The sequence below is a fragment of the Lytechinus variegatus genome, chromosome 4, assembly GCF_018143015.1.
Source record: "Lytechinus variegatus isolate NC3 chromosome 4, Lvar_3.0, whole genome shotgun sequence".
In the NCBI taxonomy this organism is placed as follows: domain Eukaryota; kingdom Metazoa; phylum Echinodermata; class Echinoidea; order Temnopleuroida; family Toxopneustidae; genus Lytechinus; species Lytechinus variegatus.
The window spans coordinates 40778884-40800420 of NC_054743.1; the positions used below are offsets into that span (position 1 = coordinate 40778884).

The 21537-nt window shown below is 37.0% G+C and overlaps 1 long non-coding RNA gene across 1 annotated transcript; it reads right to left on the bottom strand.

Moving 5' to 3' along the window:
- Positions 1–14487: 14487 nt before the first annotated feature.
- Positions 14488–20748, bottom strand: LOC121414049. Its single transcript, XR_005969797.1, has 4 exons — positions 20480–20748; positions 18974–19197; positions 17330–17489; positions 14488–16810 (listed from the first exon to the last, which is right to left on the bottom strand). It is a non-coding gene; the product is annotated as an uncharacterized LOC121414049 (long non-coding RNA).
- Positions 20749–21537: the final 789 nt, after the last annotated feature.

The window sequence follows — 21537 nt, forward strand, 5'->3', positions numbered from 1 at the left end:
AGGTTATTCTTCGTATATGGCTTTGCTTGAACTTACAAATAATATTTCTAAAGCATATGAAAATAAAAATTCTATCATTGGTATTTTCTTAGATTTATCCAAAGCCTTTGACTGTGTTGATCACCAAATCCTTATAAAGAAAATGGACCATTATGGTATTCGAGGCCCTGTTTTAGATTGGTTTTCAAGTTATTTGTCTAATCGCTTGCAGTATGTTTATATGAACAATACATCTTCAACTATGCGTAATATTAATATAGGCGTCCCCCAGGGATCTGTCCTGGGGCCTTTACTTTTTCTTTTGTATATCAACGACATCCAATATGTAAGCAAAATGTTTCATGCTATTATTTATGCCGATGATACCAATCTCTTTTTGTCTGGGGATAAAAGTGATTTTTTGTGTAACACAGCTAATTCCGAATTAGTGAAGTTTTCAGAATGGTTTGCATCTAACAAGTTAAAAATCAACATCACTAAGACATGTTGTATGCTCTTTAAACCAAAGAATAAACAAATCAATTTTTCTGATATCGAATTATTTATTGACAATTGTCGTATTCCATTAGTACATTCCACTCATTTCTTGGGCGTCGTTATTGATGATAAATTAACTTGGAAAAATCATATTAGTTACATTTCTAACAAAATATCAAGGGTTATTGGTGCAATAAGTAGATTGAAGAAGGTCTTACCTCACAACATTCTATTGTCCATTTATCAATCTCTTATAGGATCTCATTTGATGTATTGTAATATTGTGTGGGGAGGATGTTCTTCAACACATCTCAATAGACTCTTTTTGTTGCAGAAACGGGTAATACGCGTCATTACAAACTCAGCTCCCTTTTCACATACCAATCCTTTATTTTTCAAATTCAGACAACTGAAAATTCAGGATATTCATAAATTACAAGTTGCAATTTTTATGTTTTCTTATTTACACAATATACTACCTAAATTTTTAAATGATTGTTTTCAAGAGAATAATTTAACTGTTCCTTACACAACCAGACAATCAAATCACATCCGTGTTCCTAAATTAAAATATGAGTTTTCTCGGTCCACAATCATTTTCACTGGTCCAAAGCTATGGAACTATTTAGATTCTGATATGAAGAGTTGCCCTACATTGTCTAGGTTTAAGAAGATGTACATAAATAATCTAATTAATTCTTATACTCCCTGATTTTACTTCTATTTTTAATTTTTGAATAACTTTATTGCTTTTTATGTTTGTTTATTTGCTTGTTTGTTTATGATCAGTCATATGTTATCTTTATATGTTGGGGACAAGCCTTTGATAGGCCCCAGGCCTTTGTTTGTCCCTCCACTTTTTAATATTCTGTTAATGTTCCGTACTTGTTTATCCTTTCGTTTTGTACCAAGTAAGTCTATGTATTGTATTATTCATTTTTTTTTTTAATCACTTTGTGCAATTTTGATGTAATTTTTTATTGAATTGTGGAAATAAAATGAATTGAATTGACATGATTGAATTGAATTGAAACACATATACCTCAGGTGGAAAAACAGGGTTAGAGAAAGGGTGGGGGAAACAATGGAGAATTGCAATATTGTCATTTAACCGGAAGAAAGCGGAAGAAAAAATTCATATATAAATTTAGAGCAAGAGTGATGGAGTTTCTCTTTTAAGAAAAAAAAAGAATAAAAAGAAAAAAAAAACACAAGGCTACCTTTCTCCCCTTTCCTCCCTTCCCTTTTTTTCTCCTCTCTTTTTTCTCTTCTTTTTTCTTTTTGGGGACGTTTTTTGGGGGGCGACCGCCCCCCCCTTGCTACGCGCCTGTTATATGGTACATCCTGCAAGATCTTTAAAGTAATGATTCATGAAGCTGCAGGATCCCAGTCAAAACACCTGCAATTGGAACTGACTGGTCAAAATCAACTTCTGCGAGAGCTTTCAAGTCATGATAGACCCCGGAGCAGCAGGATCCAGGCCAACAAGCCTAGAAACAGAACTGATGGTCGGTCCAAATCAACTCTTGGGAGATCTTTCACTTGATGATAAATCCTGAAGCTGAAGGATTGCACCAGGTCAAAACACCTACAACAGAACGGACATGTCCAAATCAACTTCTGCAGGGTCGAGTCATGACAGATCAATCATATAGCTACAGGATCCGGCCAACATGACTAGAAACGGAACTGATCGGTCAAAATCAACTCTAGCATGCAGGATCTTTCACGTCATGATAGATCACAGAGCTGCAGGATTTATCCAAGTCAAAACACCTGGAGACGGAATTGACAAATCAAAATCAACTCCTGCACATGGCATTAGGTCAAGAAACAGTATGGAAAGCTAATATGATCTTCATTGCAGGTTTCGAAAGGGAGGGGATAAACCAAGGCAGAGTTTGTTGTCTTTAACGAGAACGACTACCGTTAGCTAGAGATAAAGTAGTATCCAACCTCTCATTTAAAAATTATTTTCTGGCGGAATTTTAGTGTTTAAAATAATTTCTAACTTAGTTGACTCAATCAATTCTTGGCGGTCATTTTTACATCTCATCAGAGATATTCAACTTGTAAGCACCTATGACATCCTGGTGAGCTCTTGTAACTGTTCTTCTCTTTGTAAATGTTGGTTTTGTGGAATTCTTTCCAAGGGCATTTGTACATTTGTAGGTGTTACAGAGGGTCTTAAAGGATATTCATAGCCTTAGGGCAAATACATAGCCACAAATTTCCAGAATGTCAACAGTTTCTAGACTTGTAATTCTAGATGATAGAAACTCGATCAATTCTATCTCCATTGCCAATCATTTAGATAAGTAAACATGAGGTCTATTATCATTCAATGATAAATGGGTAACTAAATTATGTAGTAATAACAAACATTAACAAAGTACCCTTTGCTATGAAAGACACCAAATAATTTAAATCGATAGCCGATCTTTAAAATGTGTTTATGTTAATCCATAATAATAAAATGGTTTCCAAATGGAGAAAAATTTGTGTTAGGGTGATTTTTTTTAACATGCAGCAATCATTACTATACCAAGAATATAGAACCCATAGGCATCTTCTATGGAAATATGAACCATATCATGAGGTAGTTTGATTTGTGCAAGATTTTACGTCAATCAATATCATCCATTAATAATCTTACCGTAAGAACTTTAACCATTGGTTGCTACAGAAAACATGTTACATCATCTGGTATTTCGCATGGACGTGTATACATGGTATAATTGTTCCTGGATTGTTGTAATTAATGTCTTATTGCTTTAATAGAAAAGAAGATATGGTTCATATGAATTATGATCATGAAAAAATACCCTGTACGAATTGGTTACTGTGGAAAAAAATGTTACCTAGCAACCGTTGCTATGGTGCTTATTAGGTATACCTAAGGGAAAATACATCACATGAGGAATCTATGGGCCAGATTTAATTTCTGAACTATTCTGAGTAAATCATATTGATCATATTCATCTGAACAATGATACACAATTTGTTGCTATGGAAAATGGTCCATTAGCAGCCGTTGCCGTGAATAAATGGATCAAAACTATTATGAAACAAAGGAACATGCTTTTTGTTAAAATTCATGCAACACATCGCTCATGAAAATGTTACTTAAGCCCAATATAGCTCCGTTACTAAGGTAAATATGATACCTAGCAACCGTTGCTATGTTTGGCAAATTCAGGTCGGCACCCCCTGCTAAAAGTGATTAGAATAACTTACTCTACCTCTGTGCCACTTTTCATGCTTTTACCATTTTCTGAACATTTTTTTCACCAATCACCTAGACTATTGGTAGGGAAATGAACGCTGTGTTGGAACAGGTTGTAGATGAGCCGGTTGCGATTGAAGAATTGGAGGAAAGCTATCTGTAGATTGGCGATATGGTTGTTGAGATGGCTGGTATCCGATGGGTTGCGTTGATGGTTGACGAAGGGGTCGACTAGATGTACCGGGAGGGGGAGGCTGGGTATTTGATGGTCGAGCAGAAGTAGATGAATAATGAAGAGGAGGTCGAGATGATAATGATGATGACACGGCGCCATTATCAGGGCGGTGTGTTGGTGGATTCGGGTTTTCCTTCAGTGATGGGTTATCTAGAATTGCTTCAATTGCATGTTTTACTTGCTTCATGTCCATCGAAAGCAGATCATTGAAAGCTGTTCACCATCTAAATGTTTCTTATGATAAAACATGGGCTTGAAGGTGACAAGTCTAGATCTCTCTACGTTACTGATCTTATGGCTAACATTTTACTTCATCTTGACAAAGTAATTTGTGAACATTTTGTATTGGAACATGATGGAAAGGATTCTCAAAATGGCGTCGAAGACATTCCTGACGAAGAAGCTGAATCTATTTCAATTGATAACAATACGAGCTCCAAGAACTCAGAATGTCAAATAATTAACCAGCAATGCAGAGTGTTCTGAAACGGCTAATAAACTTACTTCTATACAAGTGCAAGTTCAATCGCTTTCTGAATCTGTAGCTGCTATTGTGTGCAACGAAGATTCCCTTGATCCGCATCTATCAGACTATTGTCCAAATCCGCTCAACCTTGCGACAATGCCACTAGCCCAAATCGGTCTATTGAACATCAAACCAAGGTTTATAGGGATATGCACAATAGGCTTCACGGAACATTGAATCAGCAATCTCTTCCGTCGAACAATACCGATTGTACGTGGTCAGTAAATGATGATGTATTTGTGAGAGAATCTCAGTCCAGATCAATGGATCACGCTTCACATAATGATGTTTCCAAGAGAGCCACAAAAGCCGATGTCTTGATTATAGGAGATTCCATGACCAGCAACCGCGTAGCCAGGGGCGGTATTCTGAACATTGTCTTTTCTCCATATTTTATCTTATCTCAGAGATATGACAAAATCGGTATTCTGGTGGATGTCATAACTTTTGTCACAAAAATTGTCATAAATTTTGTCTCTTCTCTTTAGCGCGCAGCAAAAATACGCGGCTTTAAATGCGCGTAATCCTTTTATACAAGCAAAAGATATGACAAAAGTTATGACAGGGGGTAGCAGTCATAAATTTTGTCATATCTTTTAGTACCAAATATCCCGATACCCTGCCGACTGAATGTGAAGCAAATAATTATATTATTTAGATTAGATTGTGGTATTAGTTTCACTCATCTTCCATGACAATTTTCAAAATTATTTTTTCATGCTACAATTAGTTAGGCCCTACATATTTATTCCCCTTTTTTTCTCTGTTTTCCTTACTTTTTTACTTCTCCTCTAAAATCCTTCACAGCTCCCTGTCTCTCTTTGTAATTAAGCGCATCAATATACGCGTAGTTGCGCGATGCCAGCAACTGTTTTGGGGATACGCCCAACCTGCCACGGGGCTTTCCTATTGGCAGGGGGGTGAAACTCCGCTTCTGCATCCGGCCAGACATGGGGAAATTTTGGAAGGTCAAAAGTGCACACTGCTCCCATTTTTCGCGTACAAGGCTATGGACACCGCAACTTCATGGCACACCAGCGAAACAGAGGCGTGGTCATAAATTGGCCTGCGCGCACAGCGTAAAAATATGCAAATAAGCAAATTGTCACAAATTAGCATAATACGCGACGTGATTGAATATGAAATGTATTCATAGAGCTGCGTCTTTGGTAAATTCATGTCATTATGATCATCCCCGTTCACCCCCCCCCCCCAGGTATTCAGTTGTTTATTCATCTTTTCTTGTTTACATATTTTTAATTCTTTCGCGATTATTACTACATCAATTAATTCACTTATTAGTTAAAAAAAAATCTTTGTAGAAAAAAAAGTCAAACCAGACAGATCTAGAATTTTTTTTCTTAAATCTATATCTACGATAGACCTATCCTAGGGCCTTACTTTTATTAAAAAAAAGATAAACGTTAACATCTGTCTCAAATCATTCCATGAGTGACCATGGGCATGGCAAAATCTACCAATATCATTCCAAGCAGATTCATCATTCAGTTCATTTAGATTTAATTTAATTTCATTTTAAATGCAGATAATTATATTGAAATAGCGGTGTCGAAAAATCAGTACTTGGCCCATGGCCTATAACTTCAAATTTCAACTCGAGCTTCTTTGACAATTAATTTCCAACACCTAATGACCTAGCCTACATCGGCAATTTCGCAGCCGGCTGGCACTGGCGATATCAAAGTCCGCATCCCGCTCTGGCTATATATTTGGCTTAATTTTGATGCAGCTTTGCCGTTAAACAAGTCCACATCTAACCCTGATATTTGACAATAAGAACTGAAATACAGATTTAATAAGGGCGGACATGAAGCATCCCAATTAACCAACTTAGTTCTACGAAAAACTATATTATTTTCTGACAAAATATGTCAGTCAGATTTCAGACTTATTTGGGATCAGGACAGGAAAAAGAAATGGAAATATGGAAATTGTGGTTCGCGTTGTAAACTGCACTCATAAAGCCATGCATGCGACGCCGAACCCCAGCAAACACATTACAATTTCAACTAAGATCAAAGTAAGGAATTGAACTTAACTTACTTTTATTCCTATGGAATGTGATTAGATTGATATCAATGTTTCCTCCAAGATTTTCTGCTCCATTGAAGTTCACTCAGAAATCATGATTTCGAACATCAATTCTAAAAACAGATATTTAGACTTGCTATTGTATTTCAAAAAGTTGAATTTCGCAGAATCAAAAAGAACGACACTTCGCACAAATATCGTAGGGAATTGTGGGACGGAAAAAAATGTTTAATGCATGAGGACATGAATAAAACATTAGCGTTTTATCCAATCATACAAGTGCATTGTGCGTATTTTGACGTCATTACTCATGAATTAAACATTGACCTTCCAAAATCAACCTTCAAATTGGACAAATGGCAGCCATGTTTGTTATGTACAAATCCTATGGAAAATCAAAAACGCGCGAAAAGAGTTACCTCTCTAGCTCCCTTCGGGAGCTTACGTATACGTAAGATCGTATCTCTGTGCCTATCGGCTAGAAGGGCTCCCACTGGGAACTAACAATGATTTTGATTGGTTTGCTTCCGAAAAGATGGGTGGGAACTTTGAGAGATAATGACAGGGAAAAGACAATGTTCAGAATACCGATTTGTGACAATCATAGCGGTGTCACATCTCGGAGAGAAATGACAAAAGTTATGACAGAGTTACAGAATACCACCCCAGGATTTCATTTTGGAGGGGGCGGTAAATGCACGCGAAGCGTGCCAACACTTACAGAGCGCGCGAAGCGCGCTCCCTAGGGGTGGGTCAGGCCCCCGAAGCTACCGCCATTTTGTTTAATCCATTAGAAGCTAAAATAAGCCTCCATTAATATTAATTTCGTACGGTGCTCCCTCGTCAACTGTGGTTTTGTACGTGTATTAGACAATACGCACATCAGCGCAATGACAAAGGTCAACTTGGAAAATTCATTAATGTATTCATTTTGTTACGCGCTCGTGACGCGAAGGATTCAGCGAATCAAGCAAGCGCAAATCTGAGACGATACGTTGCGCTTTATAAAGTATCGATATCACAAGCGATATCACTTAAAAACAAAACAATGTTTTTATTGCGTCTTATAGGCCTATGCTAATTCTAAAAGGGAAGATGAAAAGAGTAGATCAAGTCGCGATTAGGTAAAAAGGTGGAGGTGGGGGTGGGGGCAAATCATGGTTATTACAATGATGGTATTCATTTTCACTGGTTGAGTATGAATACTGAAAAAAAATAACTTTCACCACTAAAAGAGTCATTTCTTGTTACAAATTTAATTTGGAGAAGTAAAAAAAAAAAATCTTCATGGATCCCCGTGCCTGCTTTCTTCTGGAGTCCGTTTCATAATGAATTACACTGAGCTATTTAAACATCGCTATTATTGTGATAACCGTGGGAACCTTCATTATGGTTGGTATTCGTAGTTACCATACTTGTAACTCATGATGTTTATCATGCTCAATATGTTTCCTGTCCGCTTTATTCTCCAGCATTTCTTACTCTGGTTTTTTTGCATTTAATCATTTTCCCACTCATGTTCTTTTGTGCCGCCTTTCTCCTACATATGAAGAGCTCACTTTTAAAAGGGGTTAGGTCCATTTTTAATCAAATTTGATTTTTATGTCTTAATTGATTTTTAGTAGCTCTATAAGATGATACCATAGAAAAGTTAAGATTCCCATTAAAAAAGTGAACCTAAAAAAAGAAAATTCACTTTTTTTCAAAAGGGGTTAGGTCCATTCATAATTCTTCTGGACAATAATATCTTTAAAAAATATGAAGATAAGTAGATTTCTTTTATACCCAATTTTGAATTTCTAATGGTAGGGTATCATGAAAATTCATTTTAGCATAAGAATATTGCAATATGGGAGAATAAAAAAAATGATTTTATTGGAGTGGCCCTAGCCCCTTTTGCAACTTAACTTTTCATATATTTCCTTCTTATTTTTCTACTTGTTATCTGTCTCCTGGTTTCCAAAAATCTCGTCTTATTTCTCTTTCACCCCTTTTGTTCCTACTTCCAACACCAGCTCTCTCACCACCCCCTCTAAATTCTCTTCATAATTATGTGCCCCTCCATTTCTTTCTCATCTCTTTTCAACCCACTTCTCATCACTCTTTCCCTCTCTCGATCTCCGTCTCATTTTGAATTTTGCCAATCCCAAATCCCTTTCATTTTAGCTCTGTACAAATACTATATGAACACAAATGAAAGACATGAAGGAATTTTCTGGTTAGTGGTGAATTTTATTAATTATCCAGAAAAAAAATCACATTATCAGAGGATTAAGCTTTACCTTTTTCTTAAGAGTATGTTAATAGTTTGAACCAAAAGGAATTTGTTTTTGTATGCTGGGGGGGGGCACAATTCCCCCTACTTTTTGAAGCACTGAAAAGTGCCTTTTTATGCAAGAAAATGCCCCCTCATGAACGTGTACTGTGTCCCTTTCACCTGATGAGAACCTGTTTTAGGTAATACCAATTAGTGCTCTTCCTTATATGCAATTTTTTACCCAAAAATGCCCCCCCCCACGTGTTCTGTGCCCTTCCATCTGAGAGCCCGTTTCATCTAATACAAAGTGCCCCCTCGCCTTCTTGAAAGTGCCCTTTCTTGATTCACTGCCCCCTTTTACCCAAGAAAAGCGCTCCTAAAGAATTTGTTCTGTGCCCCTTTCACTTGAGAAGGATCTGTTTTATGGTCACCATGACGAGTGCCCTTTGAAACAAGAAAACAATATTTTCATTTCTATAATATACTTCTGAAGGAAATCCTGTGTGCATTAAGTTTAATAATTCATGTGAGTGGGGTATATAAGCAGGTTCGTACAGATGGAGGGGGGGGGGCTTGAAGGACTCTTGCCCATAGGCGGTGGAAGCGGTGGGATAGGGGGACCTGTCCCCCCTAAATTTGAGATGGGGGACAGTCCCCCCTCCTAATTTTTTTGTTGAGAATCTTTTTTTTTGCTCGTCAATTTTTTTTCCTGCGTCCCCCCTTAAAATTGTTGTGCCCCCCCTAAAATTGTGGTTGACAACTTTTTTTTTTTGCTGGAAATTTTTGTGGTCCCTTCTAAGATTTAGGTGGATAAATTCAGGTGGACCCCCCAAAAAAAACCACGACCAAGGGAAAAAAAAACAGAAAAAGGAAAGCAAAGGGTGAAATATATCATTTTGAATATTTTGTCGAAATCTATCACAAAATTGGATATTTGTTTTTAAAATGTCAAAATTTTGCTCGCTCCCAACTTTTTAAAAATTTCACATAAAACAGCATTTTCCCTGTGCCCCCCCCCCACTTTCAAGCAACTTCAATCCGCTGCTCCTATTTGTATGTTTATAGCTTCTCTTTTTGCAACCAATTTTAATGAAAATCAATTAGAAATTTCATACGTCATGAATTTGGGTTGTGATAATAATTTTTTTTTTTAAATTGGACTTGGAAAAAAAACCTTTTCCATCTTCATCACGTGGTTCCTAAGTCTTCAATGTTGAATATTTCGATTTCTTGAATGAAAACATCTGTTACACCAGTCCTGCAGACTGAAAAAAATAGAGAAAGAAAATCAATTAAATTGTCATGATTTATAAAACAAATGTTTTAAGAAAAGTGAGACTATGCATATATATGTTTCTTCAACACATACCATAGGAAATCTTACTTCTACTAATTATAAACTTGTACTTCTATAAAGCATATCACTTAAACATGTTCTCTGCAGTTTACATACCACTCTCCATTCTAACTACATGTACTCTTCGAAAAAATGACAGAGATTTCTTGTAAATATGAATATATATAAACATATGTAAATTATATGAATAGTCCGAATTAAAGTTTATGTTTTGTTGCACAGAATATATTGATCTGTAATTAAAAACGACACTAACTATAATCTAAAAACAAAATTGAAATGGGTTTTTCAAAGGCAGGTCTATTTGTTGCCAAAAAAATGTGAACAACCTCCATTATCAAAAATAATCCCTAACTAACTCACTCACTCATATAACTGCTGTAGTTTGTATTTCTCTTTGTGGTCCAGGCACTGTTCTATTAGGCCTACTTCACCAATTATTTATCATCATCAATCTCCTCCATGGAAATTGTCAAATTGCATCATCCTATTAGACAAAATGTAAAACAAAAACAAAAATCGTAAATCTACAAATATGAATATGAATATCACACTAAAGAATGAATAAAATAAATTTTATAAAATACTAGTATAACTCATGAAAAATAAATATTGCTTTGTTTATAAACAAATAGGAAATAAAAAGGCAATTTAATTACTAGTAGATCAAGGACATGACCTAATTTTATAAATTTGCCCAAAGTACATAACTTTTGACATTGGTTCTACTTTAGACTCGAGAGCCTGTATATTTAAAAAAAGTGTATGTTCAGTACAGATCCTACCTCTTTGTGGCTCAGGTTATTTTTATTTAATGTAAACATGGTTAACATTCAATGCATGTAATGTATCTGTAATTTTGAATGGGTTAGTTTAACTTTTATACCTGGATGAGAATCTGCAAAATGATGCATGCACTTATGATCATCATCTTGAACCATATAGGTAGACCTCTATACTGTTTTTCTTGTCCTTCAAACTCAATCTGTTTTTCTTGTTCTTCAAACTCAACCTGTTTGTGAAAGAAAAGAGAGTACAATAATAAGTGATATTTTTCATGGTCGTATGTATAGGGGAGGGATTTGGGTAAGAGCTGAAATGTGAAAACCTTCATCAAAAAAAGAATTGCATGACATCTTTCAATTTTATTTTAGAAAATGCACAAAACGGCCATCGGTAATATTGGTTACTTCTGGCCCTCGCTTTCTGAATTTTAGGTTTCTCTAAATTTTTTCAAATGTCTGCCCTCCCCCCAAAAAAGAAACATCTGCATCTTTTTATTTCCGAATCTTATTTCATTTGACTTTAACATAATTTCATCTCATGCACTAGGTCTAGATCTATTTGTAAGAAAGTATAGATCTAGTCCAAGACTCAGAGCTGTGCAACAGCATTCGCGTATCTAAATTACTCGTAGGTCTAGATCTAGATAGTAACGATGGACTCTCGATCTATCTAGACCTAGAAAGTAAAGCTTTGGTTCTAAACTGAGATCTAGGCCTATATGGATTTGATGTCTGACTGACTTTTATTCCTGGCTAAAAGTTTAAACTTCATTGCCATTATTGACCAAGATTAGATCTAGTCCTTGGTCCACTGACAGGCATACTCGTACATGTAAATGGAGTCGTTTAGGCCCAGACCTAGATCATAAGCCCTGGGCCTGGGGTAAGTGTCGCGGGTTGGGAAAGTATAATTTAGATGACTCGATTTGAATTAGGTTGGCCTAGAATTAGAAAGCATCGATGAATAAAAGTGAAGTACCGTAGATCTAAGTCTAAAATAATAAGAAGCAACACTAGATCCTCTGTTAACCAAGTTAGAAATTAGATCTAACGTTAGGCCTATCTAGATCTAGGTCCTAGATCTAGCCTATTGATAATAAGACAAACATGCAGAGCAGCATATTATTTCGTATAGGCCTACAGGAATAACCGTCGTTTCTGGGGATTTATTCAACAATTTCTGACATTTTTTTTACTATTCGTGAGTGAGCCAACACAGTTCAGCGGAACAACCAAAATAGAGAGACTGAAGCTTTTGGTCTAGTTATTTCTAAGACAGAGTCTAACTATAGACCCTATTTATAAATAACAATAAGTTAAAATGGGTGGGGGCTAAATGCAGAAGCCTGAAGTTATAAATTTGATATCTGAAACTGAAAGTGAGGATTGACACAATGACAGGCAATATATCTTCATCCACACTCCACTTCACAGTTTATTCCTGACTGGGTTTCGATCTACTGAAGATAGATGCAGATCTCCCTCCATCTCCCTCTAGATCTAACGTTACAGTGTACAAAAAGAAGCTTCATTCTTCTTGCTTTAATCAATCGTGGGTTGGTCCTTGTTAATTGGAGGTGAACCAAACCGGCCCGAAATTCTCTCGATGCCCAATCGGCTAGGAGCCCGTACAAAATACATGTGGTTAACACAGCGGCATAACCGCAACACTGCAAGCAACATACAGGCTGCACTGGGCGACGATGACAATCTAACTTCAATTTCAAAGACCAAATTCTGCTTTCCTTTAACAGAAGAATGATAGCAAACTCTCTAATTTGGTAGAGAAATAACCTATGATCACAAAATACAGTGTGAAATTTGCAAATAGTCCACTGAATTCATGTGGTTATATCAGTTTATACGTACTCACCGGAGTGTTCGTAGGTCCTTTTTTGTGTGGAAATAAAAGTTTCAGAATGAATAAATTAGATGACGTAACCCAGTCAGCAAAGTATCTGGGGCCAAGATGGGCTACATGTGGGTTCATCTGGGCATACATATGGGCCCCATATGGGCTGCCCATATGGGGCCTATATCGGCATATCCGGGCCCCATATGGGATATATGGGACCCATATGACATCTGCACCGTACATAACGTATGGGCCATGCGGGTTTTACGCGGGCTTAACATGGGCTGTCCATATGGGCCCCACATAGGCTGCGTAAGTGGGCCCCATATCGGCTGCATATATGGGGCCCATATGGACTGCCCATATGGGGCCTATATCGGCATATCCGGGCCCCATATGGGATATATGGGACCCATATGACATCTGCACCGTACATAACGTATGGGCCCCGTATGGGCAATGCGGGTTTTACGCGGGCTTAACATGGGCTGTCCATATGGGCCCCACATAGGCTGCGTAAGTGGGCCCCATATCGGCTGCATATATGGGGCCCATATGGGCAGTCCATATGGGGCCTATATCGGCATATCTGGGCCCATATGGGATATATGGGACCCATATGACATTTGCACCGTACATAACGTATGGGCCCCGTATGGGCCATGTGGGTTTTACGCGTGCTTAACATGGGCTGTCCATATGGGCCCCACATAGGCTCCGTATGTGGGCCCCATGTCAGCTGCATATATGGGGCCCATATGGGCAGTCCATATGGGGCCTATATCGGCATATCTGGGCCCATATGGGATATATGGGACCCATATGACATCTGCACCGTACATAACATATGGGCCCCATATGGGATATACGGGCCCGGATATGCCGATATGGCCCCATATGGGCAACCCATATGGGGCCCATATCTGCAGTCCTTGTTAAGCCCACATAAAACATACATGGCCCATATGAGCAGTCGATGTTTAGCCCACATAAAACCCACATAAAACATACATGGCCCATATGGGGCCCATATTAGCAGTCCATGTTAAGCCCACATAAAACCCACATAAAACATACATGGCCCATATGGGGTCCATATCAGCAGTCCATGTTAAACCCACATAAAACATACATGGCCCATATGGGACCCATATCAGCAGTCCATGTTAAGCCCACATGAAACTCGCATAGCCTATACAGTCCCCAAATGGACTGTATGGAGCAAAATATCTGTGGCACATGGAGTTGGAAGGGCTGCAGATATGGATTCTATACAACCATGCATGCAAATCGAATATCTGGAATGGAAATACAAATATCCAACATGTTAGCATTTTTCAAAATCATTCGTTTTTTTCTCTCTCTTTTTCTTTTAAATTAACCCAGAACAAATTTAAGATATTAAATCAACCTTTCAAAATGGACAGGAGTTCTATGCATCATGACTACATGTATCATCAATCCAGAGTATTATCTAGAGAATGAAACTACAGAGAGAGCTCAACATTACATTATTTTTAAAGGTTTATTATGGAATTAAAAAACACTAACATTAACAGTGAACATACAACAAAGATATGACTCTGTCTTCTATAAAAGGTAATTCCAGAGTACAACCCCTCTGACATATCATCTTATTACAAAAAAAAAGAAAAGATTTAATAGATCGTATTGCTATATATTATGGTGCTCTCGGTAAGTTTTTAAAGTTCATATCTCAAGGCAAATTTCCCAACTTAACCTCTGTGACCCTTAACCTTAGACCTACACACTCTAAAATCCAATCAGATCGTCTTTCTTAGAATGATAAACATTGTCATCGAGCAGTCATTGGGCTTATCACAATAACAAAGCTAATATCTGGAATACCTGAATACCTGAAAAATGATGGGTTCGTTACAGCCAGCGATACCCATGGAATACAACATGAGAAAGACAGTTTTTAAATATTGCAAATACCATGTAAGCACACTTCTTTTCCTCACACAACTGTTGGATAATAAGAACTTTCAGCATATGAATACAAGTACAGAAGGTATCGTAAATACCTGCAGCATAAATTGGCAAACAAACAGCAATTAGGCACTTATCTAAAAATATTCTACAACTAAGATAAAAAAAAATACATGAAAGATATTAACTACAGGTTATACAAATTACTAAAACTTATGTGCATAGTTGAAAAGTTAGCATTGTAAAAGCTACAGATAACTAATAGTGGGACAACAGTGAAGTCAACACAACAATTTACTAAAAAAAAAAAGGTTGTCGAGTATTATTCCCCATCAAGAAATAAAATCGACATACAAATTCCTGAGCACCAACTTAAATGAAAAAACCAAAAATTTGTTACTGTAAGTAACTGACCAGTTAACCCAGCATTCATAATTAACCACATATGTGGTAATACTCAAGAACTAAAATAGAAAATGATGTAGAAAGTATTCTCATCTGTAAATTATGTAACTAAACTTCTTGGAGAAATGATGGTACCTAAAATGTATTTAAGGTACAATGTGCATAATATTTCTGCTGCCAAAGATGGCACAGGAAATATTTTTTAAAACAAAATCACAAGGTTGTCATGTATCCGCACAAAGTGTAGATTTCAGTGCATATGCCTAGTTTCCTGTAGTATTTCAAGTCGGAAAAGTTTGTGCAGCCATGTTTGAAAGAGTGCACTGCAGTTATCCCCAAAGAACATGCGTAGTTCACATTTAGCGATATGGTATCACAATTGAAGTGTATCACATCAGCGTACACAATGTTTCTCACAGCAAATGAAACTGCTGACGACCATTTTAACCTACTTCAGAAAAAAAAAAACACTTTTTGATGTAAAAAAAAAACACAAAAACTTATAGCTGGTGGAATATTAACAAAGTACAGTCTACTCCCTATAGGACGAAGCACTTGGGACTAAGCCAAGTACCACATTTCAACAAGGTAATTGACTTGCTATAATATACAGGACAGTGAACACATACATATACCTTTGCACGAATTGGATCCTGGAAAATAACTTTGTTATAACGAAATTTATTCATGCTTGTACAACATGGGTAGACTGTACCACCTTATAGCCAATGTGTGCTGAAAACACGAAAAAAGATATATATACATTTAGCTCCAAAATCTGTCTTACAATGAAAATAAGATCGAGCTGTGATGGAATTCTGGCAACATGAGTTGTTTAGCCTAATTTCATGAAATTTTTGGTAATAAAAATACCCTGTAAATATTGCAAAACAAATAGAGCAAGAATGGAATGGCAGTACTGTGATTTGTTGAAAATCATTTATCTCTGTTCTCAATAATTGCCCACTTAATTCTTTGGGCAAGAAGTGAACATTTTTTTTCTTTTCCTTTTTTTTTGTTACTTGGCAAGTAACAGTTTACTCTCGAGTAAAATGTGAAGCACTGAAAGTCATAGGCACTATTTTGTGGCAAGTACATTTTTTTAGGCAAGTTTGAAAATTGTTATCTTTTTTTTTTCTAAAAATAAGATTTCACTAAAAGTAGTAGATGGACATGAACAAAAAGGTTTTGCCATTTCATGTTTTTTTTTTTTTTTAATTCAAATAGGAAAGGCACTTAAAAACATGCCCAGTCCAGATTTTACATACTCATAAAAGTAATAGTTAAAACATGTCTACCATTTTGGAGCAAAAGTTATGAAAACTGGATCAAAATAATTAGTTATGACATGGAAATATGTAAAATTTCAAAATGCCTGAAATTTTTTTAAATTTCTTATCCAATTATATCATTTTAGCTCCAATCTGTAGAGAAATTTATACTCTTTCTTTATAAACTTCATTTCTAAATCTTTGTTCAGTCGGAATCTGCTCCCACAATCTCCTCTTCTACAAGTAGCACATCTTCTACAGGTAGCACATCTTCTGCAATTTGCGGCTTCGCCAGCCTCCTGGCCAGCCGGTCTCCTTTGCGATCTCTCGCGTTCGTGAACCATCGTCCACACCATGACGCAATGTCCTTGTCCGTCGTCTCTTTCATGCCACGGTTAGCACGGACACCCTCTATATTGACGAATAAAGATAAAAATCATCAATAAGAGGAACTACATAAGATATTTATTTCATAAAACAATACAGTAATAAATTAGGAGAGCTGCTCGCATGTGACGTCACTGAACCAAAAATTCAAATATTCATAGTTTTCTTATTTTGGGGGTGATTTTCTTCAAACCTTCACTAATATTTTTCTTTTCTTTTTCTACATTTATCAAAACCAGTGAAATTCAAAGGTGAGCTTCCCCTTTAAGACTGGAAGTACTGCCTTATTATGAAATCTTGTATCTTACTCCTTATAACGGGAGTAGGCTAATCTTCCAGCATAAACAATTTCATTGAATGTAATTTTCCATGTATCAAATAAATCTCTGAGAAGTTAAAATTCACAAGGAATAATAGAAATAACGAAGAATGTGGCAAAGTGAACTGAAAAGTAGTCATATATGAAAAAGAAAAAAAAATGATTTCATGATGAAAATATAAAAGGATGAAAAAAACTCTTGGTTGAGAGCAAAGCAGACTTACTTTTGATAACGGAGTTGATGCTTTGCAGAGCCGCAAACGACTCCTTTCCCTTCGTCCCGATCATGTTAAATGTCTTACTGACATTGTGTCCCACAATGGATTTCAAAGTATTATTGACCACTATGGCTCCAGTACCTCCTACAAGGCTGATGATCCTGATCTGTAAGAGATAAAATAGAATTGTACTCTTGATTTTCGATCAGATGGTTCATTAGCACATTCATTAGCATTTGGTATTAAAAAAAAAAAAATGCTTGATGCCTTTAACCCGCAATAAGACTGGGGGGGGGGGCATGGCAAAAAATTTGCACGATGGTAGTGTGCCATATAATAAAAAAGACTGAGCTGATTATTTTTCTGAAAGATATATCGATGTATTTTACACGAGGGTCAAAGCCAAAAATAAGGGACTGCGACAGGACGGAATTTGACAGAGTTTCATGCTCACAAAAATAAATATTTTAGCTGCCATTTACCCTCACTAATATGTGACTCTCACGTGAAAGTATCATTCTGCAAAAAAAAAAAAAAAAAATTAAAATGCGTTTTGTTTTCATGGCAACATTGAATTGTAGTCGCGCGATGGGACGGAAAAAATGTTCTATGTACAAAGTAAATGGAATTCTTTGGGAAGGTAAAAATGGACTTCAAAGAAAATAGTCATAAAAAATCGCGGCCACAGCTTCTTCCAATAAAAATTTATCGCAAAAAATGTCGAGGGGTGGGGGCCTTTTCGGCCCCCCCAAGCCTACATGTATTAGGGTTAAAGTAGTGCCCTCCAATGTGAACCAGTTTTTGGAAATGGCATTGTTCAGCCAGTGAATGCGGCATGTTCAATTTTTGCTATTTGTGTGCCCTTACAAATCGGGCCGAAATACCGGAGCCGAATAGATCTATAGATGTCAACCCAGCCAAGGATATGCATACTTATGTGCGTCACCCTATATGTAGCCATATGTTCAAATATGGTGAAAAGTTACAGGTCAGAGCGATTTGAGGAAAGATACAGGGGCTACCAAAAAAAATTAATGTGAACAAATATGGCCCTCAAAAGTCAAACATTTTCCCACATAAGGGTGGTGTTGCATAAAACTTTTTTTCTAACCCGAGTTTTCTCGGGTTAAAAAACTCAGCTTATGTAGACCTATTTCTTAGGTTATTCAACCTGAGTTTTAAAACGCCCTAAAAATTTATTGCATTAATACTTTTGAAAACTCTGGTATGTTTTTATGCAATGGAAAAAACAGTAAAAAATCCAGAAAAATATTGTAACCGGAGTTTTTGGACTTTAACCGGAGTTTTCAGATTTTAACCGGAAAAAACTCCGGTTAGAAGTTTTATGCAACAGGGTGAAGGTGTTACCACTTCACCTGACTTTATTTTGAATACTACCGGTATTGAAATCCTCAGGATATTTCTTTGTACGAAATGTATACTTTTATGGGGACAATGTTGACTTTTTTTTATCCAAAAATAACACCTTCATTCTGATAGGTGCATCAATTTTGGATTTTAGTGCAGTGCCGTAACACAAATGGGGCAAGTTTAAAAGGCATGGCCATATACTCTTATAGATGACAAAGGACAAAAAAAAAACAAAAAAAAAAACACAAACAATTATGTTATGAAGAATATTTGGCTTACCAGTTTTTTGCGGGCAGCTCCAGAATTCTCCAGGAGTGTGTTAAGCTCCTGGAGATCCTCCCGTGACTCACATGGCAAGCGTGGAAGATCCACAGCATCATTTTCTTCCGAGTCAGCTTGTACTGGCCCTGCCCCCGCCTGCCTCCTTGCAATTTCCAGGAGCAGCTGCTCATGACGGTCTAATTTTTGAAGTGCCGTTTCCAGTAGACCAAAAATCGTCTCATCTGAAATACAAAAGAAAAAATGTATTTCAATGACAGAAAAATGTACTAAATGTATTATGATTGACAAGCATAAAATAAAATGAAAAAAAAAATTGTTTCAAATTCAGAAATGGTTCATTCAAACCTCATGCTAACATTGTATCTTTGAAGTAAAATATTTAGCAGTTTTATAAACTGATTTAAAACTGTAGACTGCTTCAGCACGATATCAGACATGAAATGGATTAAACTGATTATCAACCGTTTACGTTTATGATGTATTCACATATTTGTTTATTTTTTCTCCAAAAAATATGGATAATAGTCCATTCAATACTGTAAGTACACGTTTTCTAATATGTGAAATGAATATAAAGCTCACATATGCATTACACAAGAATAGCCAATCAGTGCATAGAAGGTAAATAACGGTTATTTTCAAATTGGAATGAAGTTCAATGGATCCTTGAACGTTTATTTGAACCGCTTTTCTTGATATTTCAAGCTTTTATGAACAGGTTATCTCAAATGAACAGCAACTATCCTTGTAATTATTATTATGCTTCAATATTTCCTATTAGGCTACAGAGATTTTGCATGATGTATGGACATAAAATATGTTCTTACAATTTTGGAGCACATTCTTCAGTACCATGACATGACTACACTTGTACCGTCACTTGAGTCAAGACAACACAATCACGAACACACAGGTAGCTTAGTACCCACAATGCACCGTCAACATCAAAAGGCATGCGCCTGTCACATTCATGCCAGTAGCCTCTACTACTAGTACTAATTTAAGGAACTTTGTGATCAATATTTTGATTGAAAGTGAAAATACACAACATAACAAAGCGGGCATTATCCTGGAATAAGTCTCCAGTTCATTCACTCCCGTTCATTTTACTGATTTAGTCAGTGGCGGAGACATCGTTCCACGGCATTGTTGTTTGACTTAAGTCTTAACTTAGTTTGTATGTAACTAACCGTGGACTCGCATACAGTCAGACACAAGAGAGGAGATAAAATTCGAGATATATTATAGCCACAAAGCACAAATATTAACAATTATTTTAGCTATTTAATGCACAAAATTTGAGCAAATCTAAAAGACGGACATCGGACCCCCCATACGGTCATCGGACCCCCATACATAGCATCTAACTAGACCTGTCCATGTCATTTGGCCTGCCGACCGTATAAAACAAAATTGAATGCTACAACCTCTTATAATGCATCAACAAAGAATTTTTCTTAAATATTCATGGCTGATCAAAAACTACAAAGAGCTTTAAATTACCTGATTGATCTGCAAAGAGCTATCGAGGAATACGAGCGCAGAAAGATGAATTGGAACAGGCAATTTCGTGAGTGAGAGGTGACAACGTTTGAATCAGGTAAAATGGCCGCGTGAGTGTAGTATACCATGCGGTATACGCACGTGCGCGGGTGTGCGGCATATGGCGTCAGCTAGCTAGCTAGCTCATGCCTCGGCGCGCGGCTAGCGATAGACCGTTCTGACGTACGGCATGCAGGCATATTCGAGCATTTAACGGCAGGGCGCGCGACAGGGGGTGGGGGGGGGGGGGGGGGGGGGGGGGTACAATGAGGGGGCCGGTAGGTGGATGGAGAGTATCAAAGTATAAGCAGGCCCGTAATAAGGATTTTACCAGGAGGGGGGGGGAGGTTTACAATCTGCCAAAATTGACCTTTTTTTAAGGAAATGATGTTTCGAGCGCGAAGCGCCATGCAGCCCATTGAATATAATTTACTTTTGAGACAGTAGGGGCCTATTTAAGGCGCGAATGTTGTTTTATTATTATTATTATTCTCTTCTAAATGGTGACTTTATCCTCTCCCTTTAATCAAAAATGGATTGCGAGGGCGAGCGAAAATTTTACTTTTGTCAATGGGCTTTTTCTAAGAAAACTTTACGAGTGCGAAGCGCGAGCCGAAAATTTTGGCTTATAACAAAACGGTGACGATCCTCTCCCTTTTATCAAAAATAAATTGCGAGCGCGAAGCGCGAGCAAAAAAGTTTTCGTATAGTGACATGAAAGCAGGGCTTTCCCACATTTTGCCCCATATTTCTTTGTTTTAATTTTCACAGGCTGATGATCATCTCCCTTAAAAAAAATGAGAGCGCGTAGCGAAAAAGAATAATAATAAATAAAAAATTAAAAATTAAAATGCGCAGCAAAGCTGGACCTCTGATAGACCTACTTTGTTTTTGTTTTCAAACTCTAGCTCGTGAACGTAAATGAGTGATGGCCTTCTTTACCCCTCAGACGGAAAGACCTGAAAGCAGGCAAATTAAGTGTCAAAGTTTTGCAACAAGGCCGTATACTATTTCTATAT